The sequence below is a fragment of the Corvus kubaryi genome, unplaced genomic scaffold (genome assembly GCF_017639235.1).
Source record: "Corvus kubaryi isolate FWS band 111438036 unplaced genomic scaffold, C.kubaryi_AGA036_p1.0 69, whole genome shotgun sequence".
Classification (NCBI taxonomy): Eukaryota; Metazoa; Chordata; class Aves; order Passeriformes; family Corvidae; genus Corvus; species Corvus kubaryi.
The window spans coordinates 7,855,147-7,868,934 of NW_024582057.1; the positions used below are offsets into that span (position 1 = coordinate 7,855,147).

A 13,788-nucleotide genomic window follows, 5' to 3' on the forward strand; every position below is an offset into this window, starting at 1 on the left:
ACAACATAACTTCACAGATTTCAAATACAGGAGGGAGCACTGTAAGACACAGTATTGCACTACTGATTCCCTGTGCCACAAAAGGCTATAAATCTCATAATTAATTATTACTTCAGATCCAAGAGCATACTTGCTTTGAAAACTTCCAGTGACACATCTCTTACAATTCTTGCTTAGACATTCTGGTACTGATTTTTCGTATCCCAAGACATTTTCATTTTATTTCTAGCTGTGACTTTCAACATCAGATCATCTTACATTTTGCTTATCAGGTATAAGAGCTGCCTTCTAGTATATGTTTTTCACAGACAGCAATCAAATCTTTCATGTACCTCTGCATCAGTGAGCTTTTTCTCCTTCTCTCACTGTAAGTCATGCTTCTCTTTCTTTAATCATCTGCATCTCTTCCAAAGTGACTATTTAACATTTTTCTCAAGAGCATATTTTGGATAGAAAGCATTTTGGTAGACAGTGTATCAATGATTACACCAGTGCTAACTCCATTAGCCACTGCATCATACTACTGAGATTTTTTTCAGTTTAGTATTGCTTCCAACACATAATCTTTTCAGTCATTACTTTCCATACTACAGTCCCACCTTCTGTAAGGGTGGCCTATATCCTTTAAGATGTCTGTACTGAAACACATTTTGTTTGCTTGAAGATGGTTACCAAATAATTCATGTCACTCTCTTGATGTTCTCTCTTTATTATAATTCAGCACTCCCCCACAACTTCAGAAATGTGCAGATTTTATCAGTAACCACTTGATGATGATTTGCCTTTTATAGTAAATATTTTTAAATCAGTTTATAACCTATCATATCTACTCTTTCTTGGATTACATCTGCAGTTGATGAGCAGTAAAAGTCCATACAATGAATCACCATGACTGATCAAGAGAGCAGCTTGTATCAAAATGTGTTTAAGTGAATTTGTACTTTGCGTAACAAAATTTGGCAGGCTGTGACCAAATCCTTTAGTGCACTGCTTCTGCTCAGTGATTCAAGGCTGAATTTTAAAATTTGAGATGAATATTATGCTTTAAAAATGTATCCATATTTTCAGAGAAAGCAATCACTGCACTAAAAAGAGATGAGGTCATTTTGAGATTGTGAACATTTCTGCACATAGCAATAACTGTCCAAATAATCTGACTTTCCCAGTAATAAAAAACAGTGACTCAAAGGACCAAAATCCAGTGGTTTTGAAAATATTTTAGCAGATAACATCTCTGTTTGTATGTTTCAGAGGTGCAGAGAGCCTGGAATGGGTGTGGTGGAGCTGAGAGCACCAGCCAGCAGGAACCAGTAGAACCAGTTCTTCTCTGTACAGCCTGGGAAATCTTGCCTTCAAAGACATGAGTTGACTGCTTTTACTAAAATATCCAGCTCACATTCAGGTAAAACTCAGACATAAATCACTGTCTACTGGGGCCTACCGGCATGTAGGCCATTTTCATAAGAGCACACCTATTCCTACCATGTGACAACAGAATTGGACTAGCATGTTTTGGATATTTCTCCAGGTACGAAGCCAAAGTGGGCCATGGTAAACCTTTTTTTTTTTCTTCTTTTTATACTGTAGGGTTGTTGTTAACTGAGAATCACTCCTGCCAACATGTGTCTCATCCCGATCACAATTCCATTGTAAATGCACTGCTTATAATGCACTGTCCAGGTCTTCTGCTAACTGCTGATGTTGGAACTTCTGTCACTTATCCCACTATTTAGGTTGTCTCCATCTGTATTTCAGAGGGAGAGTGATTTCACAATGTGCATGCTTTTTATACACAACAGAAGAAATACTCTTTTTCAAAAATTACATCTAGTTAAATGTGGATGAAAAACAGTAGATAGGAGCACCTCATTTTAAAGCTGTAGCATTTAAACATATAGAATGCTAAATAAAACCAAATATGTGTTCTTCTCGTTTGACTGGACTGTGGAAGCTGCAGTTAGATTCCTGTATTCATTGCTAATGATGGAAATATGAAAAGAAATTATATCCAGCTTTACAATCTGAATTTTAGTGACAAGTATTTTCTTTGTGTCAATCTAAATGTGTAGATCAATTTGATATTGATAACATAGTCAACATGTGCTTTATTTCATGTTTTATTTCATTTACTATCTCTTCTCTGTGTAACTCATAAAAATAATTGCTGTGTTTAAAGAAGGTGCTTGAAAGATAAAGAAACGGAGCCTTTAAACCCAGTGATGATGTATAAAAGGAAAAGTCCATAAGTCATTACATATGATACTCAGGTCAGGATAGACTGACCTGAACAGCTAACCACTTACTAATTATGTATTCATTTCCAGCAATCTTTGGATTGTTCATGGATTCTCTCTTCACGCCTAAGTTTGTATGGTTATATCTTGCATTCATCCATGCTGATGACAGTCATTCAAGAATAAGATAAGGGGATCTATCCTACACAAATGTCCTCCATGGGGACTTCTTTAGATTGCTGTGGTATTTAAGAAGGCATGTTTTGTTTTAAATGACAGAGACAGTTTGTCAGGGAAATCCTTAAAGATTAGCTGTTAAGATAATTCACAAAGCAACCAAATTAATCAATCAGGTCCTGCATTGTGAGAGGGAAAAAATTACTATAAAGGTAAATCTCAGATGTAGGAAAAATTTGTTGCATTATTTAAGACCTCAAAAAAAATATTACTGAAAGAAAATATTCTCCACCTGAGATTGAAAAAGGAGAAGTAGGTCAGCTATAGACTGTAGGTTTGAAAGAGATGAGCTACAAAAGAAATTTAGGACAAGAGGCTATTGCATCAGACAATTAGAGGAAAGGACAGTTGATCAGCAGAGACTGCAGCTGGGCAGCAGAAGTATTACGGACCACAAAAAATCCCTTCCTCTTTTTTCATCAATTTGCTTCACGCTTAAGTCATCTTCTACTGAATGGCTAGGAATGCATAAGAGTGAGCTTACTTTCCTCTAAATTGCTGACAGACAAGACCTAAAGGATGAATCTGAGTCCTCCTTTAAGGCACCTGAAAAAAGACCCATTATACCTTGATTCATATGGAACAACTCACTAGGCTGACACCCACTCATTTCCTGTCAATCAAAATGCAGGGGAGTTTCCTGTTTAATCACTTCTCAGATGGTCATAATTTTGGCAAGTTCATCCTTTCATTTTCCTGATCACCATGAATTCAACATTAGAAAACATCTACCAATTAGGAGTTGCTGTATGGTGTGTACAGCAAAAATGCAGCTGGAACAACAAGAAGGTGGAAATTATAAACACATAGCAACAGAATATGGGGAAACTGCACAGGTAAAACCAAAAAAGAAATCCCATTTTTACTGAATTTATGGAGACAGAGGTAGCATATACACTGTAAGACGTTCACATAGGAAGTCTAAAGACAGAAGAAGATTTAGGGTAAAGAAACCCAATACAATTAACATCCGCTGTTGCTGATGAAATGAAGATATATAGTCAATTGGGAATCCTAAAAAAACACCCAAAACTGATGAAAATAGCCAAAATTAGGTGATAGAGTAACTCTTTGCCTTACTAGTCTGTTCTGGTTCCATGTAAGAATATGGACATTTATTCATAAACAAAAGAGGTAGAAAACGAATGTAAATTTAGAGGATGGTTCAAAATGGTTGGTGCCAATTATCGCAAAATCATGGATGTGTCTAACACAGGTGGCAACATGTAGGATGACAGTTTTATCCATAATAAGGCACATCCTGTACAAGGCTCCTCACAGTACAAAATTGTTTTTCCAGAGACAGCTTTCTATTCCACACAGAAAATATTTTCCATGAGTCATTTTTTTTAAATGTGAAAGAGAATTAACTTTGATTGTTCTCGTGTCTTTTTATGTTTGCTGTCTAAGAACATTTAGGTGATATAATGTCTGCAGAAAGTAAATTTTAAAAGCAGTCTCCCTATGCTCTGTTCTTTGCTGTATATAAAACTCTCCAGTATCCTCCATGCCCACCTAGTTATTGTGTTGAAGATTAACATGATTCTCAGAAAGTGAATAGAAATTGACAGAAAGCAGACAGTAACTGCAGAGCTCAAGGCCTGCCTTCTCTGTGTCCTAAAATCCATACAAATCCCTACAGCTGAATCGTATGCTATTCGTCTTTCACCCATCAAATGCTTTTCTGCAGCACTAGCCTTTCCCATTAAGAGTACTAAGGATGTTCCTTATTTGTCCAATCCAGCACAAAAAAAGAGAGGCTGTTATTCAGACCCTTGTGATCAAGATAGCTGAACAAGGAGCGTCTGACCCTCTCTTATTACTTCATGACAAAAATGACTTTGACAAAATATCTGAAGATGTCACTGAGGCAAAAAAGTGTTAAATAAAGTGAGCATGCATGGTTGGTCATTGAGAACAAGGGAGGCTGAAAATAGAACCTGCTTGTGAAAAGAAGCATCACAGACTTCAGAAACAGCACCAGAAAGAGTACAGTTGAGACAGAATGAAACTGGGGGAAGATCAGGGAGAAACAGCTTGAGAATTGTGATCTTTCAGAGGAATGCATAAAAAAAAGCGCTGTGGTGTTAGCTGGTGATTAGGGAGAGCACTGTAACAACAGTAGTGAACCTTTAACATGTAGCCTGACATGTAGCCTGACATACTCTAGGAGAAGGAGGTAGTGAGGGAGGGCAAGAGATCTTTTTGCCTTTTGTCAGGTTTCTCATTAGCTAATGCCACTGGCAACTAGCAACTGGCAAATATTTCAAGGGTTTTACCTTTCATCCAAGCCTATTAAAGGAGCAGTTGCTCACATGAAGAGTCTTGAAAGAGTTTTATCCACCAGCAATATTTACTGTCTCTTTCCACCAGAATTTGGCATGAAAGTTGCACAATGTTTCTAGAGCAGATCTATTGGTTCGTTGCATGACACTGCCCCATCGCAGGAGCTGAATCTGGCTGTTTTCTGACCTTGTGCTCAGCTCATCCACCTCATTAAAATGGGATAAAATGAAGCTAGCAAAACCCAAAACAAAATTCTTGATTGGTTAGAGAGATGAATTGGCTCAGTCTCCATCTGGAGGAACGCCAGAGCAAGAGCGAAGGAGGGAACGAGACATGCAGTAAAGAGGGTGTTGGAGAGAAAGGGGCGAACAAGACTGATACATTTTGTGACAGCTGTATTGTGAAAATTTACCTTTAGAAAAGAGGACAGTCACTGTTCCTATGCACCAAATACCTTGATTTGGTTTTAAGATTTAAAATTGAGAGAATTTCATCCTTAAAAAAACCTGGAAGATTTAGTTATGATATATAAAAACAAGTGGTGGTAATTTTCCATTATGTGCTTTAAGAACATGATGGAAAAGAGGACAAAATTCAACACATGAAAACTATCACTGAAGTCAGAAACTGCTTGACACTATTTTTGTTCTGGAAACTTTTAAACCTAAAAAGGACAACAGGATGTTTTGTTTTATGAAAAGGTTTGAAAGAATTCCAGTATAACTACAACAGACAACCCCGGCCTGCAAAGACAACGAAAACAAGATGACATGAAGTATTTTAAAAGATGGGTTACTAAAATTCAATTCTCAGTTCGCTGTCAAAATGCAAAGGGTAAGCCCACCATTTTGTCTTCCTTTTAAACTCTCATTTTCCTTTCTTTAGGTCGCCTTTACCAGCAGAGGGAGCAGGTGGAAGAGCAAATGGAAAAGGAGCTCACTTCGATTAAACTTTGATCTTTGCTCTTCGTTCCAGACAGAGAAAACAAGGACCAGTTTCAGCAGCTGCTGCTAGCGGGCCAGTGTATCCACAGCACGAATACACTTGTTTTGCCTGTGTTCTCCCTTCTTCCTCTTACAATTCCTGGTAGTAAAGTGGTATTCGAAAGCCTAACTGTTCCACCAGTCCTGTCTAATTTTCATCCCTGGACTGGCAATATTTAGCAGAAAATTGAGGCGGAATTCCAACTGATGATATTCTAAATTCAGCTGCACATTACTCACAGCCTGTCCTATAGCTTGTAGCAATATCACTGCATCTTAACCTCTTTTCTAGAACTGGGCTCTACTGCAAATCTGGAAACATCCAGACTATTTGTGTAAAATGAAAACTCGTAAGGAAATTTATGTCTGAATAATGCAGTGCTAGTTTTGATCTATTGGAGAAGGTTTTCAGTTCACCTGCCTCTCACAAGAGGATTTTATAAGCTAAAGTCTTGTTCAAAACAATATTTTTAAGCCATTAAATGTTTTATCTGAGAATGTTCATGTTCTCTTAAAAACAACTTATTTTCTCCCCACCTCTCATTTCTACCTATTTGCAGTTAGCTTCCTCTGCACCATTTCTGAATACAAAATGGACTTTATACCTAATAATGAAATTAAGCCAAGTACAATCTCTTACTCTGCATCAAAGATCCTGCAATTTTTTCTTTTTCAGAATAACTCAGCATGTAGAAAGAGGGAGACTAACACTTTCTTTTTGAGACATAAATCTTCTGGCAACATGAGCTTTTTTTCCTTTAAAGTAAAAGTAATTGTATAGGACATGCAAAAGATGGTTTAGAAGGATCAGGCACCGTTCCTCCCTCAATAAACAGGAGGCAGTCCAGTGGGATCAGGTCAGCAATTTAGGGAAAAGCTTTGTACCACATTTGTCAGAGAGACATTCCCAATTAAATCTTACAGAAGCAGTTTAGCACTATCAAGAAGTATATAGGCTTCTCTCAGTCCAACTTGAGATTGCTGCTTCTTTTTTTTTTTTTTTTTTTAACTCAGTCCCATGGGACTTTGAGCAAGAAATAATTATTCTGTAGAGAGTAAAGGTGAGAACCAAATAGGTCTGAAAATAATGCTGTTTTCATTAGATCAAAGGTGAGTTATTACTATAAAAAAGTAACCACTGATCAGTTTCTGAAATTTTGACTAGCACTTTACAAAAATGATTTACCACATGGCATAGAGGAAATGGGTGGCTTTGTAACAACTCCCACAGCAGAGCTATACGTGTGGTTTATCTATCCTTCTCAATCAGAAGAGATAAACAAGGCTTTGAAGACAAAGAGCAGTGCCAAAGCCCTTATGTCTGTTGCTGTACCTTGAGAAGCCCACAAAATCATCAAGAAAACTCTCCGTTTTGAGCTGGTAAGTAGTTATTTAGAGAAGGTACAGAGACATTACAAACAGCTGGAAGAAGAGCCTTTAAATCTGCACTTAAAGTGGAAAAAGCTGTGCAGAACTACAGCAGATATTTGCCTGTATTCCTCATATAAAACTATTTGATAAGATGTTTGATGATGTCATGAGTGGTAGATCTTAGGTTAATCAGGTTAGATTTATTTTCTAAAAAGTTCAGACAGCCATCATGGATTAATATTAACATCCCATCTACGCTCCAGAGTCCCTATGAAACCATTTTTCTCTAAACAGAAGGTTTTGATTGACTGACCTAGCTGTACATTGAAAATTTTAGTCCAGTAGTTGACAAGTTTTGTCTGGTTTTTGACTCATCAATATTTTCTCATGGAAGTGAAGATCCCTGAAGAGTGAATTCAAACTGACTGACAACAGACTTGCAAGTTTTAGTTGCCTTTGTTGGACCACTCAGAAGTACCTGAGCATGGGCTGAAAAATCCCTAAAACGTGGTCATATATGTGAAATAGTTACAAGTATAATCCCCTTCTACTTTTTTTTACCCTCTTTCAAGGAACTATTCAGGAGTGTTTCTTTTCCCTCAGTCTGTCAGGACTGTATTCTTGATGAACAAGTGGACTGAAGACAATAGCTCAGAACATAAAACTCCTTTTGCATGCAAATAGTATCCTCTTACTTGGTACAATCCCAGATCAGTCTAATCTTCACTTTATTCTCTGTTTATAAAATAAATTAGAATAAACTGAAAGAACCGATCACCTCTTTAAATTGGAAGCACTCCCTCTACAGGGCCATTCAGAGGGGAACAAAGGAACTTAAAACGTATCAGCATCCAGTTTCCAAAGGAAATTCACGGTCAAAGTTAAACTAGCCCTATTGCTTATGCAGTTAGTAAGTGTCTTAAATAGGTGGTGAGTGCTACCTCTTTCATTTGGGGAAAAGTATATATAATTTAAATGAATGCTGGCCCTGGTATTTTGTTTATTTTCAACTCTCTGTCCATATTCCTGATATTTATTTTAATAAAACTAACACATTAAGGTTTTCCTGGTGGGACATTGGTAACCAGAAATGCTCTACAAGCCCTGTGGAGGGCTCTGAGTGGATGGTCGCCAAGAGGCCACAGATAAAGCTGGGATTACTGGTGTCTCCTCTAAATCACTGTTTAAGATCCATGTAATTAGTTCATATGTTAATGCTGCATACATTAATATTCAATAATGTATCTTGATTAGTAGATTTGAGAAGGCATGCAAGAGCTCAAAAACTGATACTTCTGCAGGGCAATTCCTCAAATATCTTGATCCGTACACTCAGACCAGCCTGCAAAAACCAGGTGGCATCTATGCCAGAGAGGTAATTACCATGCTGCCATATTGCTCATTGCATGCTACAAAGCATGAGGATATCTCATCCTTCAGTGGATCTTGCTGACAATATTCATCTTTCTCATTGCAGAGATTGAGGATTTTCACTATGATTGGGGCATGTACGATCTTCTCTTGATAGCCCACAGTGAAAACTAAGGAAAAAGGTAAAATTTGATACTGTCCTGCAGCTGACTTCTACCTACCAGCTTGGCACAGCTTACTGGTTCTCCAGTGAAATGGCAATCGAGTTAAATCTAGCTTGTTTGTTTAACTACTGCTCAGAAGTCTTCATGAATGGTACTCAGCAAACCTTAAACTCAAAGAACTACTTCTAAGCTATGAAATAGTGTCAGCTCTTTTAAATATATACATTGATGATCTCCCTGACACTTGAGCTTGTAAATAGTCTGGGTATTAATTCTTACGACTTTTCTGACCTTGAGCATAACTTGAAACATGATTCAGCAGTAACACTCATAACTGGCAGTTGCAGATGAATGCTTTGCTATTGTAATTTCTCCTGTAATTCAAGTTTAGTTTCTCAATAGAATACAGTCCATATCTTGTCTATCTCATAGTTTCTCTTAGTAGGTCTCTGACTTTCCCTGTCTGTCTGATAACACTTGCTGTCAATGTCAAGACCTGCCCCAACCTATTGACAAATTGTTGTGACTACCATGCACAATCTTCAAACATTTGCTACCACTTTGCTACTCAGAAGAGAGTGTAGTTTTCCAATTTTGGCCCCCTCACCTCATGTTACATTAGCCAATTTAACAAGATAATCACACCCAGCATTTTTGTCCCATTGACTAATAATGTCTTACCACATTTTTATTCTGAAAAGTCTGGAGACAAAAGGGTCGTGGATATCAAAACCTTGCCCGACCTTCTGTTGTATTTGAAACTCTCCCTTTAGCCCTCTGTTTAGTTCAACTTGCCTAATATTCTGACATGTTATATGGTCAGCCCTGTTACTCTGGCATTTTGACAGCAGAAAACACAGACCTTATTGACAGCAAACTGATGAAAATCCTACCATTTGACAACCACATTTTATGCTGGGATCTTCCTAAAATACTTCCAGATTGCTTGAAGATAGAATGTTGCTACCAGATTATGTTAAGGCATAAGGAGAATCTGAACTGCAGATGCAAGCAATGATTCGCAACATACAACATACATTTCCTAATCAGATGAGGTCTAAGTGTACCAGATTCTGTCTCTGAAAATGCTGATGTTTTATATGACAATATTTGCATATACTAGTATCTCTAGAATATTATTTACATGACCACTCTATCACTGAGCACATTAAACAACTAAAAGAAGTCAAGGGAAGAGATGCTTTCAAGGAGGCCTAGCATATGTATTAATGTTAGGAAATTATTATGGTTCAAAGATTAAAATTACTGTGCAGTTGGTCAACATCTCAGTCTCATTTGACACTGGCATTCAGATCATGAACCCTGATCTCTGACCAACAGGCAGGGCATTCTGTTGGGTGGTCACATTGTCTCATTCTGTATTTTTAGTAGATTTTCAAATCACAGATGTTGAGCGTTACTACCTCTTCAAAGAGCCACTGGAGTCCTATCTATACAAGGATTTTGCTGTAAAATACAGCTGGAACTTCAATTTACAATGTGCTAACTACTTCATATTGTGTCCCCCATCAAGGCTCATTCAAAATCACACAGGCATCAATTGCAGAGGTGGAAAGTGAAAGAAAGAGCCTTCTGTGCTGATATTTAATAGTATGGTGCACTAAAACAAGAAACACACAAACCTTGTGTACAAATCATTTGCTTTCACATTACTAGAATACTATTTACAGTACAAGAGGAAAAATAACTACAAGTTGTAATTTACCCTCAAAGAGCTACAATGGAGCTGTAGATGTGCTGAAAAATGCCCACATCTTTAACCTCAGCTGGACTGAAGCCAGCAGTGCCATAAGGAAATAAGATAATGAATAAAGGCTTATCTCTACATTGCTAGACTCGTCTGATCACATCAGGTATTTGTATTGATGCATATGTGTACTTGCAATATTCTAGAGGAAGTGTTCACTACAGAATCAGAAACTAAATTTCTTCATATTTCTGTGGTTCATAACCTTTAATCATGTTACTTATATTTAGGAAGAATTTCTCTGGAGTAGCGTTCAGCTGATAACTTCTTCCATATGAATCGTGATAATGTCTGTTGCTATTTGCATAGCACTGGAAATTATCAAGATGAATAGGAATGACCCTTTTACTCATCAGGATGTAGTTTGTTCTGTTATTTCTTCTGCAGTTAATTGGTACTCATTGGTAATTGTTGAAGCTTCCAAAGGAAGCAGAAGTTTGAGGAATAGAGGTATTTCTTGAATTAGGGAGAGTTGATTAGTTCTTCACATTATTAAGAAAGACACTATAAAAAATAAAGTGCAAACAAATCAAAGCAACTATCAGGAAGTGGTGTGCAATTTTATTAACTAGCTTTTTTCAGATGGGGGTTCAAGGGTTGTTTTAATGTAACATGTAATTTGGATTTGAAAAAAAAATTTTCCATAGAGGGACATTTTTTCTTCTTCACATCTGCCAGAACAAAATTTATTTATGCGTAAACTTGGGTTTTACTACACAAATCTTTTATACCTGAGATTTTCTGGGGACTGTCACCTATGAATACAAGTTTTAAATACTTCGGACAAGATGCTTAGACTCCTATTATGTTTAAATAGCACCTTGTTCCTAGAGTGACTCCACTGGAGTGAGATGCAGTATGGTTCGTCTGGATCTGGCAGTGAGTGGTTTACTTCATTATTAACATCAATATATTTCAGTTCTGCCACCAGATGCTAAGCAGTTACAGAGTTTTTTTAAAACCAATTACAATAAAATCAAAGCAGAATCCACTGATACGGTTTTGTTTACAAAAGCTGAAGTCTGATATCGTTATTCATGTGACAACTGGTTCATATTCAATTCACAAGCCTTTCTACACATAATCTATCTCACAAGCCCTGAAACAGACCTGAAGACGTACTAACAGGGCTCACTTTTTCTCTGTTACCTGAATATTCATTTAAGAAAAGGCTATAGATGGCTTATTATGTGACATTAATTGCTAAGCTGGGAGTCATGTGTGCAGTTTCTCTAAGTCCACAGTGAATGATTTGTGGCAGGGCAAATCTTTATGTGAGGATATGGAGAAGGGAAAAACTAAATATTCTCGACTGTAATTGACTATTAAAATGACTGAAAGTCAATCGGCTTCTAGCCTATAGGCGGGCATCGTTTTATTTCATTCTTCCCCTTTCCTAAAGACAGCAAGAAACAGAAGATGTGATAATAGTGAAGAGACTACAGCTCTCTGGAAAGCTTAGGAATGCATTATGTGTGGAGTGATTTCAGTGAGCTCAGAATGTCAGCTCACATGTAATAGCAGATTAAATGAGAGTGCCTGAAGTACTTACAGCTCCCAGCTGCCTGCCTGCTCTTTGCTGGAGGATGCCGCTTCACATGCAAGGAGAGCTGCAAAGGCTGTGTAACATCTCCCCCATCCTCATATTTACAATGGTTTATAGGTGAAGGTTAGGGCAAATTGAAACCAGAGCTGCTGTGCTACAAGATTGTCAGGCTCAGAGGTTCTTTTGCTGCCTATTCTCTGTACCTATTCCTGCTGTATGTCCCTCAACAGGACCTGCTGAAGAAGGGTTGGTACAGACTAGCGTGACCTAATTGCTGCCTGCCAGTAGCTGAAGAGAGCCTACAAGAAAGATGGGGAGAGAGTTTTTGCAAGGGCATGTAGTGACTGGACAAGGAAAATGGCTTCAAACAGAGAGAGGAGGTTTAGATTAGATATCAGGAAGAAATTCTTTACTGTGAGGGTTGTGAGGCACTGGCACAGGTTTTCCAGAGAAGTTGTGGATGCCCCAACTCTGGAAGTGTTCAAGGCTAGGTAGGATGGGGCTCTGAGAAACCTGGTCTAGTGGAAGGTGTCCCTGCCTGTGGCAGTGGGGCGGTTGGAACTAGATGACCTTTAATGTCCCTTCTAACCCAAACCATTCTATGATTCTGTGACTCATAAGGAGGTGGCAACAGCTTCTGATCTTTCAGCTTAGTTTGACGCCACCGGTGAATCAACATGAGTAGTGGACAAGCATACCTATTAACAATTCCCCACTGCTGGGGGAATTACTGTGAATTACTGACTGAACAGCCTGTTCAGTCTAGATTTGGTTAACTGCTGAAGGACCTGAGAGCTTTGTGAAATTTCCATGGCCCAAGGAAGCAGAAGAAAATAACAACCTTGGGAGAGTGAAGGAGCTCCCATCTGATGTTCCCTGTCTAATACACTGGAGCAAAGATGGCTTACAATGCAACCAGCACAGCAGATGGGCCTTAGACCATTTTATACATCTATGTTTGCACACACACCCACACACACATTTGCATTATTTCTGTGTAAGTAAGTCTGTGTTAGTGTTTGAATGTGTTTGAAAGGATCTGTTAAACTCTCAGCAAGTAAGAATTTCCTTTTCCCTGTCATAGAAGATTGCTTTTTTCCCCCTTTGCCATTTAAATATATTGCATTTTGGAATGGATATAAGCAGCTGCAAGAAGGAAAATACTGCCCCAGAAATGAAGATCATAAGAAACTGGTAATGGGAACAAGGTTAAGGAGAGTTAAGGCAGTACAGAAAAATCTTCATTAAGAACTTTTAAATGAAAAGGTTTGTACCTCAAGATCACAGTGAATCAAAAACAATGACCATACTCTACAAAGGACAAAAGCCACCAATTTCCAAATTATCTGACTCAGATGAGTATGACTGCAGAGACAAAAGGCCACTTAGTTCAATAGCTGTGACAGTAGCCAGCAGCAGATATTTCAGAAAGAATAAAAGAAACAGAGCAAAAAAAGAATGATATTTTTGTTGATATTTCCCCCCAGCTGCTGTAAACTGGCAATGGGAGGTTGCAAGGTTCTTCCAGAAGCATCTTGCTATGACACCCCTCTATAAAAGACCTATTATTTACCCATGTATCCTATACCATAAATCCCATGAATTTGCATGGTATGGAGGTCAAAAGTACATGTCCTTGAATCACAATGGGAGTCTTTCCTTCTCAATGAAGGTAAGATTTAAACAAAAGAACTACAGAGAAGCCAGAAACTATAGTGTGTAAATAGCTTTAAGTCATCTTAAGTACTTCAGGACAGTCAGGCAATAGTATCTACCATTAGAAAACTTTGGCACTGACAGGCAGATTGAGAATGTGTCATACCAGAAA

At 37.9% G+C, this 13,788-nt stretch overlaps 1 long non-coding RNA gene across 1 annotated transcript; it reads left to right on the forward strand.

The window, feature by feature from the left end:
* Window positions 1-1,255: 1,255 nt before the first annotated feature.
* LOC121674670 lies at window positions 1,256-12,407 on the forward strand. The gene is made up of 3 exons (XR_006019756.1): window positions 1,256-1,402; window positions 5,643-8,486; window positions 8,589-12,407. It is a non-coding gene; the product is annotated as an uncharacterized LOC121674670 (long non-coding RNA).
* Window positions 12,408-13,788: the final 1,381 nt, after the last annotated feature.